An 11,897-nucleotide genomic window follows, 5' to 3' on the forward strand; every position below is an offset into this window, starting at 1 on the left:
TTCAAGTTTTTTTTTTTTAATTTATCATCTGCCATGCTCTTTTTTTCTGTCATTTCTGATTGTAGTTTTCATATTCCAACTTCCACACTTTCTTGTGTTTTGCCATTGTCCTTTAAGCTTATGAAATATTTTCACCATGCTGTCTCTAAAGTAATTCACTGAGAATTTACTGAGCTGGTTGGTGCTAGTTGAATCTTCTGTGTTGTTTTCACTCTTTGAGCTTAGGGTTTCTAGCAACTTCTCCATTGGGTCTGCTGTGCTCCTGCTGTGCTGAGGGTGAATCTTTGTAGTTAGCCTTCCTAGGAGTCTCTGAGGAATTAGTCTAGCTGTTGCTCTTTCGCTTCCCTGCGAGGTTTCACCCAGTAACAGGAAACATATCAGTGAGCAGTGTGATATGTGTAGAGCTGTCATGCGGGCATAATTGTCATGGCCTCGAAATTCAAGAGATATGGAGCTGGGCCTGCTGATATGGTGGAGGTCAAAAACAGAGGCTGCTGGAACCCACTTGGAAGGAACTAGAATCTGCCTCCAGTTCCCAAAAGGCCACAATGTGTCAGCTTGTAAGATTAGTCTCACCTGGGAGGTGGGGAGTGGGGGGGCAGGCAAGAAGAGTTTCAGAAGACGGGGGAACCGTTTATTTTTGATAGTGCATCTTCAGATGGATAATTCTGTAATTTTCTTTTCTGAAATTCAAGGTCAGCTTGAGAAAAAGTTGTAGAACAACATGCTAAAACTCACATTACATGTCCTCCGTTCAGAGCTGCAGTGAAGAAAGATTTCACTGGGTTGATAAGGTCAGTATGATTTTAGTAGTTCACTGTGAAGAAGGGAACTTGAAAGTCTGCAGCTACGGATTGTCTGCCTGTGTCCTGACTGAAACGTCAGGATTGTTTATGAATAGTGTCTTTATTAGAGCGGGCTACGGTTTGGCTTGAAATAACAAAAATCATTTCTGAAGTTTGGTAGGCTTGGCTCAAATTTTGACTCTGCCATTTTTATCTCTGCATAAAATAATCATGATTATAATTGGTGATTTTTAAAAAAAATACTTATCACGAGTCAATATTAAGGTTTGGCTTTCATGTGGGTTCTTTTGTTTAACTTTCACATCAACCCTAGAAAATCATTAGTTATGAATGACGGTTTACAGCAAAGAAGTGAAAACAAAAACTAAAAAAGAGGTTTGTAAATAGTGGGGCTAAGACTCAAATGCTACAGTTTGAGATGAGAGACAGTAGTTGTAATGGAAAATGAAATGTGGGATGAGCATAGTTAGATGTGGGAAAATGGAATATTTGCTCTTTCTAACTACTCCCTTTCCTGCCAATGATCTTCTTCTCCCTCCAATTCTGCCGAAGGCCTTCTCAGGTGGTTTATGAGAAGTTTACCCATGCAAATTATCACCTCTTGTCCTGGAAATTTTCCCCACAGAAATTATTCCTGGTTACCAACTCTTAGGAAACAAGCCTCTTTATTGTAAGTAAACTGTTAAATTAAGCACAGCAAAGTGCTAGTAGGTATTGTGATTTAATCTACCAATCTAAATAGCAGGAGATGATGAATGCTGGCTGTATAAGTAACTGGCTATCTGATATGTCAGACCATAAGCTCTCAGGCTCTCTGAGCCTCAGTTTCCTCTATATATAATGCATTTATATTATTTCCATTCATTACTTCATCTAATATTAATCACTTAATCACTTAACTTCCCGTTAGTCGTCGATTTGCTCGAGTGGGCGCCAGTAACGTCTCCATTTGTCCCTGTCATCTAATATTAACTATGTTTTTTTCTGTGCAAACAAAATGTCATTTTTAAACTATAAAACAAAGTATAAACTATGTTTAAGGATAGTAGCACTATAGAACTGTCCTCCTGTTGTTCATCGATTTGCTCAAGCCGCCCCAGTAATGTCTCCATTGTGAGACTTGTTACTGTGTTTGGCATATCGAATATGTCACGGGGAGCTTGCCAGGCATTGCCGTGAGGGTGAGATACTCTCAGTAGCTTGCCAGGTTCTCCGAGAGAGAGGGAGGAATCGAACCCGGCTCAGCTGGGCTGACCACGCGAAAGGCAAATGCCCTACCGCTGTACTATCGCTCAAGCCCAAGGATAGTATATTATAATAAATATGCAAACATACCATGTGATGTTAAATTCCTTGATTATTAGACTACCTTGAAAAATTTCTAGCCCTGTTTTATGCTTCTATTTTTGATGTCATACCTCCCCACTATTCCAATTCATTTCATTTTTTCAGAATAAAAAAAAATGTTACTTGGATTTTCCCAAAGGTTTACTATAAAATTTTTCTTTTTCTAAACCCTAGATAAATTAGATCAATGTTTGCCTTTTAGAATTGACACTCTTTTACTCTGTAATTCCAAATATGCACTCTTATTTTCTTTTATGCTTTTTTTTTTATTAATGTAGGAGTAGTGCGCTTATTTTCTTTTAGAAGAAAACGAAATTAACCACAATGAATGTTAGAAAGAGCAAGATGTTTCAAGCAACTAAATTTAAGTTGGCTTAAATACGAAATTGCATTAGAAACCTTTTCATCTTTTTATATTGTTGAAAACATTTTAGGACGCATGTTATAAAACAAGGAGATAGTGCAGGTGGTAGAGCATACGCTGTGCACACACAGGGTTCTGCGGTCCATCCCTGTCACTGCTAGCATGCTTCCTCTCTCCCTGTCCCATGCCACTAGCTGTGGTCCCTTTAAAAAAATAGAGTAAGAAAGTAAATAGACTAAGAAATTAGAGAAAGATCAGCCTTCTTGTCTGAACACACACCTATCTTATTTTCATTATATACATTTGTTCTCAGGGTTGGAATAAGCAGTAGCATTTATGTGTGGAGTGGTATTGGAAAATTAAGATCAAGATCTGATGGCTTACTTTCATGAGGTAAAAAAGAGTATATTATTTAAAAATGTGAATATCTAAAAGTACATTATTTAAAATGTAAAGTAAATCTTTTTTCAAAAGTACAGTATTAGGCGCTGGAGTGATGGTACAGTTGGGTAGGGCATTTGCCTTGCATGTGACTGACCCAGGTTGGATTCCCAGCATTCCATATGGTCCCCTGAGCACCACCAGGAGTAATTCCTGAGTGTAGAGCCAGGAGTAACCCCTGTGCACTGCCAGGTGTGGCCCAAGAAGAAAAAAAAAAGGTACAGTATTAAAAAAAAATTAAGAAAGCAAGAAGCAAGATTTCTGAGAGATAGTATAGGAGGTAAGGCACTTTCCTTGCACATTAGGTTTTATCCCCAGCACCCCATGTGGCCACCTGAGCCTTCCAGGTGTGATCCCTAAGTGTACATCCAGGAGTAAACCCTGAGCACAGCTGAGTGTAGCCCCAAAACAAAAATAAAAATATGAAAAGTATATTATTTACTTTCCTGGCTGACAAAAATGCCCAATGAGGGTAACTAAATAGTGTGATTACTAAAAAATAAGAGTAAGAAAGTAAATAGACTAATAGACTTTTTGTGATTACTTCATAGAGATCCAATTGCCATTTGAACATCTCTGCTCCATTTACTATATTGTATTATTGTATTTGTAGTTAGGAGCAACTTGAGAGATTATGTTAGTAGTGAAATGATTTTAGGACATCTCTGGATTAGTGAACACTCACTGCACATTCAAAAGATGTTAATAATAAAAGCAACACAATGTTTAAGGACTCTTGCTAATGCCAGTTCATTAGGGTTGAAATCTTGTTTGTTACTTAGCAGCTTTGTGACCCTGGATATGTTCTTAACCTCTCTGAACCCTTAATATCCTCACTATAAAATGAGGGTAATAACAATAATTTCTATTTCATATATTTATTCAGGCAAAGTAGTTCATAAACCATAGTAAATTCCCTATAAAGTTTAGAATTATTACTGGGTTAGTGGTAACTTTGTCTTTAACACATTAGTCCACAACAACTCTATGAAGCAGATACTATCATTATCCTTATTTTACAGATGAAAAATTGAAAAACAGACAAAGTGAGTAACTTGCCCAAGGCTACTCAGCTGGTACCAATGTGGCTGAGAACTCATCCCACATCTGCCTGTTACCCAGACTATGGTTTCTAACCACACCACCTTAAACTCCTCTGCTCACATATTTTCTGTTCTCAAGCCTTTTTAGCGGACAACTGTCTTAATTTTATTACTTACCTTTGTTAGGATTGGAATAAATAGTAGCATTTGTGGTGTGAAGTGGTATATAAAATATTCAAAATCAAAATCTGATGGCTTACTTTCACTGATGTAAGGCTACTGAGTAGTCTCTGTCAGTGATCACAGTTCTTCAAATACATATCATACTGGGAATGATCTTGAATAAATTAATTAACTAATTTATTTTGGGTCTTTTTGGTCACACCCAGCAAGGCTTAGGATTTACTTCTGCTCTTCCGCGATCACTCCTGAAGCTATATGGTGGTCAAGGGATCAAACCCGGGCCTGTCGTATATAAGTTACGCACCCTACCAGCTGTACTTTTTGTGTATCAGATCTACCAAAGTCATTACAAAATTTATCTATAGTAATTTTACTTTTGTTTGGCTTTGGAAATTCCTGGATTCCCCTCCCCTCCCCCCCCCCCCCCCCCGTGGATATACTATCTTAGAATATATATTTCTAGAGGTTCAGGTTAAATTCACAAAGGCGCCTAAACATTCCACACCCACTGGGGAGTGTATTGACATTAGAAATGGGGGTATGGATTGTTTGACAGATGTGGTCTGTGAAGATAGGTTGGGGTGGAGATAGGTATGCATGACCAAGTCTGCCTTTTCCAGTAAAACTATTGGGTTAGGGCTACATTTTTAAAAAGAAGGGGAAAATTACTTTTCCAACCCAAAGGATAAAACCATGACTCATACTGAAATTGGTCCAGAATGTTGGTCAAATAATCCGGATTGACATGTAAAGCTGAAAGATCTTGGGAAGACAAGGTAGAGAACTGAAATACAGAGTTGATATATGTATGGGTAGCTAAAATGCGTTGGAAAAACATGAAGTACTTAGAGAAAAAAAGAGTGGGAACAACCAAACACATTGCCTTTCGTAAACAAAAACTTGTCATGCCGTTTAAATGAGTTTCCTGAACTCCTTAGATAATCTTAGAAACTCCAAACTCCCTATCCAGCAAGTTCATGGGATATCCAAAGAAAACCAGCCCCTCCTTGTAAACAAAGTGGAAATTTCCTTCTTTCCAAAAGGGCCCCAGTCCCAGCTGTAGAGGAAGCAAGGGGGCGAAAACACATTTCTGCCTGAAATGACCTCCTATTTTAAGAAAAAACAACAGCCTCAAAAGAAGGAAAGGAAAAACAAAGTTCCACCCAGAGGAAATCGTATGTAAACAGCCCAAAGGGACACCCAGGCTGGAGAGGGGAGGAATGCTGAAGCAAGCTCAGGGCAGACAGACTCTGACATTGCCTTTAGGCTCTGATAATGTCAGAAGCTGAGTCCTGGGACAACTGTTTGTGATTGACAAAAAAAAGGGGCTGGGGTGGGGGAGGAGCTAGACAAAAGTAAGTTAGTTGAAAGGTCCGCTCTGTAGCTGTGGAAACTTTGATCTTTGAAGTTTGACTATTTTTTCAGGACTTCTTAGTGTATTACAGCGGAGAGATCTGCAGCCACAAACCGTTGACTGTAATTTTCTGCAATTTGTTACATGCCCTCTTCAAGCCCCGTGAGATGGCTTTCCTTTGTTTTTAAGCTACAAATGGTAGCAAGATAGTTCAGGCAAGATAAGAGCAAATTGGAATCTCCTTTCAATTGATCTAAACCTAGAGATGACAATGACTTGCCAGGTGTATCTTTATTTTACTTTTTCTGCATTTGTAATTGATTTGACCCACGTGGCATTAATACACTATCCATCCTTCTAATGGATTCAACACTGAAAATCCAACAGAATCCAAGTTTAAAAAATTGGATTTTTATTTACTATTGAAAAATCCGCTGGCATGTTTCCCCCAGATTTCTGTGGGGTAGTGTTGGAGCTGGTATCCCTCCTGCCGTGCTCACAAGATGCATACAGTTGTCGTTCCGTTAGCTTCCGTTCTACAGCTCCCTGGGATCTGGTCACTTGTTTGTTTCACCCATAGGAATGTTTACTGGCTTCTAAAGTAATCCATATACACTTTGAAAGAATTTTCCATCAAATCCAGGATTATAGGAGTCCGCTGCAGGGAAGGAATCCTAAATCTGTCTGGAGGTGTGGCATAAAAGTTATGATGAGTTTCTGATGCTCTTTGGGTTGCGGAGGGAGTGGGTAGCCACCCTGTGGCATCTACTTACCTTCTCTGATTATTCAGCTCTTTAGCTTAAGGTTGTATGTTGCTTATCAATAGGATCCAGCCTGATCCTTCCAGTGCACTTTAGCAATGTTCTTAAAACCTGTAGTAGCTGGAATGATAGTGTAGCAGGTAGGGTGTTTGCCTCGCACACGGCTGACCCGGGTTCGATTCCCAGCATCCCATATGGTCCCCTGAGCACCGCCAGGAGTAATTGCTGAGTGCAAAGCAAGGAGTAACCCTTGAGCATTGCTGGGTGTGACCCAAAAAGGAAAACAACAACATCAACAACAAAATAAAACAACCTGTAATGTTGATTTTGTTCCACAATGAACTTTGCTTAAGAAATTTCATTAGCTTTCTAGAAATCTCATTAAGCCAGCCTTCTTCATATAAATCCTCAACCACTTTACAAGAAGTTTCCTGTATAGTTCAAGGTAGTCTTAAACAGATGGAAGGGGAAGTGTTCATAACTTGTTCAGGATGATATGTGGAGTCATAGCTACTGCTATGGCCTCCATCTCCCTATTTATCCCTACCCACCTATCTAATTTATCTACTATAGAAATTAGGTCCATAGGCAGTTTTTCCTCTCTATGCAGCTTTTTACATTCTCATCATGGTTCTCTACCTACTGTCCCTTGGCCAACCCCTACAATTAATGGAGGCCAGCATGTAACCAACCCTTTCACACAAAATGGCCTGCCAGAAGTCCAGGGGTGGAGAACATGGTGAGCTGTTTTTCAAAGGTCTCCGACCCTTAAATGAAACCTCTTTGGAGCTTTTATAGGTTCTGTTGTTGGAGCCACAAGGACCCTTAAGAAAAATGCTTGGAGCCAGCTGGTCTCTGCCATCAGTGAAAACCCAAAGGGAGGAGCTCCACAGGCAAGGACTGCTCCCTAGATGTCTTGAAGTTGCTTGCATTTCAAAAGAATCCAGCTTACCACCACTGTGGCTTTTAGCCTCTCTAATAAAGCAGTTTTAAAAAAGCTAAAAACGTAATCTGCCTTTTAAATCTGCTCTTCCTGCTGAGTCTAAATGGGGTTGTAGCAAAATGCCTGGCCAGCATTAGAGTTCTCTGAAGTCAATCAGTTGAATTGGGGGTTGCTTGGAGGTTTGAAATATATTTGAAAACACTCCAGGGGTGGTGAAAAATAACTGAACAAAGGTGAATTACATGAAAGGAAAAAGCAGGTGGAAGTTTATAAAGCTAAAGAAGCACTTGTGTATTTTAGAAGCCCCAGAAACTGAGAGGGGGATGCTGACTTTAGACCTATATCAACATGATCATAAAAATGTTTTTTCTTTGGTATTAGAAAATGATTGTGCTAATGAACATAATATCAAACAAGTATGCAGGTGCAGCCAAAGTTGTGTGCTATCCTTAAGCAATTAAAATCTATTATTACCCGAAGAGGAGCTGGGATTAAAACAGTCACAAGCAACAATGGGCATTCCATGACATTTTCTTTGCTTCTTTGAGTAGGACAGTATCATGCATTTTCTTCATCCGACTGCTTAGATAGAAAAGTTCTCTGAGGCCTGATTTTTTAGTATTATAAACTCTGTCACCCTTTTGCCTGTTTATGTCCCCTGTATGCCACCAATAGTAGAAGTTCCATAAAACCATTAAAAACTAAAGAAAATCAAGTGAGAAATTATAAGGGAAAAGTCTACAATAGATAAACAGATATTTTTTTAAGAAGATAAGGTTAAGATTGTGGTAGGTGCTAGAGAAGTAGTACTGCAGATAGGGTACTTGCCTTGTCTGTAACAAACTTGGGGTTTGATCCCTAGAACCCATATGGGCCCCTGAGCCCCACCCGGAATGATCCTTGAGTACAGAGCCAAGAGCAAGCACAACACCACTAAGTATGCCCCCACTGAAAACACAAAATGATTAAGATCGTGGCATTGAACTTACTATTATATTCAAGAATTTCCTGAGAGGTAATATATTCACACATACAAGTAATTTAAAATAAGGTGACATTTAGGGCTTCTATAAATAGAAATTGTGCCCCTCAATAAAAATGCATTTTTTTCCTGATAGTGCAAGTTTAACCAAAGGAACCTCTGTCCCCATGGTCTTTAGAAAGAAATGTGACTAGTTTCCTTGTAAAGTTGATGGCTAGGTTATATGAATTGCCTTAAAATTTTACTTGGCCAAAGTGATTTCTAAACTTAAGAGGGAGAAAATTTAATAACATAAAATAAAGTAGAATATAATAAATAACTATGCAAAAGATCTCAGACATTTCCTCTCTAAATTTTCCTATATTTGCCTTTGTATGGAAAATAGAGCTGACAAAGTTGCCAGAACTTCTGCTTGCTCTGTTAGATGATGGTATTGAGCTACGAACTCATACAGCTTTTGCCAGCACACAATTGCTTGATAGCCTTTAAAGGCCAACATGTATGCTGAAAGAAATACCTCAAAACACTTGAGAAGGTGGATACATATAAGTAAATTGCAAGGGACTGAACATTGGTTTGGATAAGAATGGAAAAATTCATATGCTTAGCCAAAGCAGTTCCAAATGACTTTGATTTGGATATCTCAGGAGAATGAACTTATGCTGTTCCAGCATTTTCTGGTTTTGGCTAGGAAAAGCATATAGTAAAGAAATAAATACAAAATAAAACCCAAACTTTTTAATGGGTTTTAGAACTTCCACTTCTGGCTGCACAGAGGGGACAAAAGGCAAACAGATATTGTTTATAAAATGCTCAGTTGGGCTTTTTTCTAACCTCAGGAAAGCATTGGGGTTTGATTAGGTTCATATTTGGGGCAAATTTCAGTTTAGTGTTTGTTCTAGCAGCTTCCTCCCCATCTCTGTGGAAAGTGTTGGAGTCTGTTGTGGTTCTGGAAGTCATGCTCTGAAGGCTCTATGCTGGCTCATCATGAGACAGGCTCAAATCTGTCATTTGTGCCTCTGCCCACGCTTCCTTCAGTATATTCCTTGGACCTGGGACCCTGACTGCATGAACCTTTACATGACCTAGCAGAGCCCGTATTTATTCTCTTATCAACTTCTTATAAGTTAAGGCACTTGTATGTATATTTTCAATCCCCTAGCATCTCTTGTGTTTTCCAGTTCTATCTTTATCTTTAGTTGAGTTCATTACACTCCTATAAGAGGAATTGTGAATTTTAGATTCTTTGGTTGCATCATTCATTCATGTGTAGAAATTCACTCCTGGGCTTTGGTAGGGCCAGAATTTGACCCACCCCTTCCTGAAGGTCTTGGCTGTAACTAGGTAACCAAGAAATATTTGCAGCTCGTTGATCTCTTTCGAGATTTATGTATCTCTGGAACAGAGTCAGTAGATGAGCTTACATGGTGATGGTGATGAGACATGGGTGTGGCCGCTAGGGCTTCCAGAAGTATAGGGAGGTCTGGAGAGGTTACCCATCCCAATTCCTAAAATACCCAGAGATTTCAGTCCCCAAAGAGTTGATTGTTGTGGTGAAAGTGCTGCTACTGGAGCTTTGGTAGAAAGGGAACTTGGCCAGCCCCTCTCCCAAGATCATCCTGGTGGCAGTGGGATGTGGGTGTCAAAGATATATTTTCTAAGAGAAGCTGTGATATCTCTTATGAAGTAAGACAGAAAAAATTAGTATTTTGTTAAAACATACTATATTATAGTAACTGTACTATAAGCTTTATTTAGGATCTCATTTAAACTTGATGCCCCCAAACTGTAACTTATTTTTGTAAAGTCAAAAATGGTAGCAACATAAGTCTAGAATGGGAAATGGATACTAAGGATTGAAAAAATATGGGTTACCGTCATTATTTATTCAGTTTTTAATATATTTTCAAAGTGTTTACTTATTTATTTTACAAAGTTGTTTATGACGATTTGTTACAGATATTCATTATGCCAACACCAATCCCACCACCATTGCACCTTCCCACCACCGTTAAATCTAATTTTCCCAACCAACCTTTAAGTCTGCCTGCATACCAGGCTCTCAATAATTTATTTTATATTGCTTGTTATAAATAATTTGCTAAAAGAATGGTCAAAAAATGTTTTCTTTGAAATAAGTCAGTGAAGACTTTTGTACCTCCTGGATACATTAAGTCCTTGTATAAGAGATTACTAAGATGTTGCTACAAGCTAATCCTTCTGTGTTTATATTTTGTTCATCGAGATTGGTTACCTCCTATGTTACATCTCATCCAATCTGGTGTGCTGCTTCTGGTTTATTAGTGTTACAGAGTTTGGGACGTCGCTCGAGGAAGTCCAAAATTTTTAACAGGTGATATAGTTGGAATTAAAATTTCAACTGGGTAGTGGCTTTGGGGCATGTCCATGACTGCCAGGACTTCTAGGAGTACAGGTTGGTGGTGGAAAACAGCCCATTCCTGACTCTGTGGAAGCCTGGAGATCACAAGACCCGCAATACCTGAGTTTTTCACCAGATTAATTTCTGGATGAGATTTGACCCAAGCAGAGGAGTCTGGCCAGGAGCAGCATTGTTATTTGTTAAACTTCTTCCTAGGAAGAAAGAAATTCATTAATTTGCTCCTTTAGGTCCAGATCACCTACAATGCCTTGCTATTTAAGGTTTTCTTTTCTTTTCTTTTTTTTTTTTTTGCCTTTTTGGGACACACCCGGCGATGCACAGAGGTTACTCCTGGCTCATGCACTCAGAAATTACTCCTGGCAGTGCTCAGGGGGCCATATGGGATGCTGGAAATAGAACCTGGGTAGGCCGTGTGCAAGACAAATGCCCTACCCGCTGTGCTATTGCATTGCTTCAGCCCTTCAAGTTTTCATTTTATTGAATTCTTGCTATTTCAAGTTTCCATTTTATTGACTTGTCAGTTATATATTAGCACTATTGTTGGTTTTCTGATTAATAAGTTAAATTACACAGTTAATTTATGTCCCTGTATAAAACCATAATTTTGAAGATGAATCGGATATCAAAATAGCTCAGATAAGAAAAAACATTACCTTATTTTATCTCTGTTTCTTTTTCTTTATCTTATATGATTAATTCTGATTCTAATTAGCCAAATATTTTTCTGGTTGGATGAAATATAAATATACTATTTAGATACCACTATTTGATAAAACCCACAAGATAATGCAGTGTTTTGCAGACATAGAGACTAAGTTGAAATTGTGCCATGGGAATACAAAAGTTTGAGTGTGAGAAAAAAGAATATTGCCTGAAAAACTGCAACTGAATAAACCAATATAGGCAAATGTTACAGAAATCACAAAGATTTGAAATGCAATTTCTAACCACAAATGGCGCAATATGGAATACTGGAATACTGGAAAACTTGATAACCTCCAGAATTTCACCTCACTGGACCTCGGTTTCTCATCTACAAAATGGAGCTATCAGGTAGGAAAACTCTAGAACCAACAAATCATAAAGCTGAGTTTACTTAAAAATGTTTATCATCCTTTGAGACTTTATTTCATAATAATTTGCATTTATAAAATGCCTTCAAACTTTCAAACTCTTTAATATCATCCCACTAAATATGATTTAATCCTACAAAAATTGTAGATGCATATCAAAAATTTGAGAAAGGAAAAACAGAAAGTTAATAATCTATAT

General features: G+C 38.4%; 1 long non-coding RNA gene across 2 annotated transcripts; it reads left to right on the forward strand.

Annotated features, from left to right (window-relative positions):
- The first annotated feature begins 479 nt into the window (after window positions 1–479).
- LOC130027784 (uncharacterized) lies at window positions 480–7,241 on the forward strand. Of its 2 annotated transcripts, XR_008793046.1 has the most exons (4): window positions 480–560; window positions 696–794; window positions 2,831–2,910; window positions 7,098–7,241. It is a non-coding gene; the product is annotated as an uncharacterized LOC130027784 (long non-coding RNA). The 2 variants fall into 2 exon arrangements; XR_008793045.1 differs by lacking the exons at window positions 2,831–2,910; window positions 7,098–7,241 and adding an exon at window positions 1,359–1,471.
- The last annotated feature ends 4,656 nt before the right edge of the window (window positions 7,242–11,897 follow it).

This window comes from Sorex fumeus, unplaced genomic scaffold, assembly GCF_029834395.1.
Source record: "Sorex fumeus unplaced genomic scaffold, SorFum_2.1 ptg000037l, whole genome shotgun sequence".
NCBI classification, from domain to species: Eukaryota; Metazoa; Chordata; class Mammalia; order Eulipotyphla; family Soricidae; genus Sorex; species Sorex fumeus.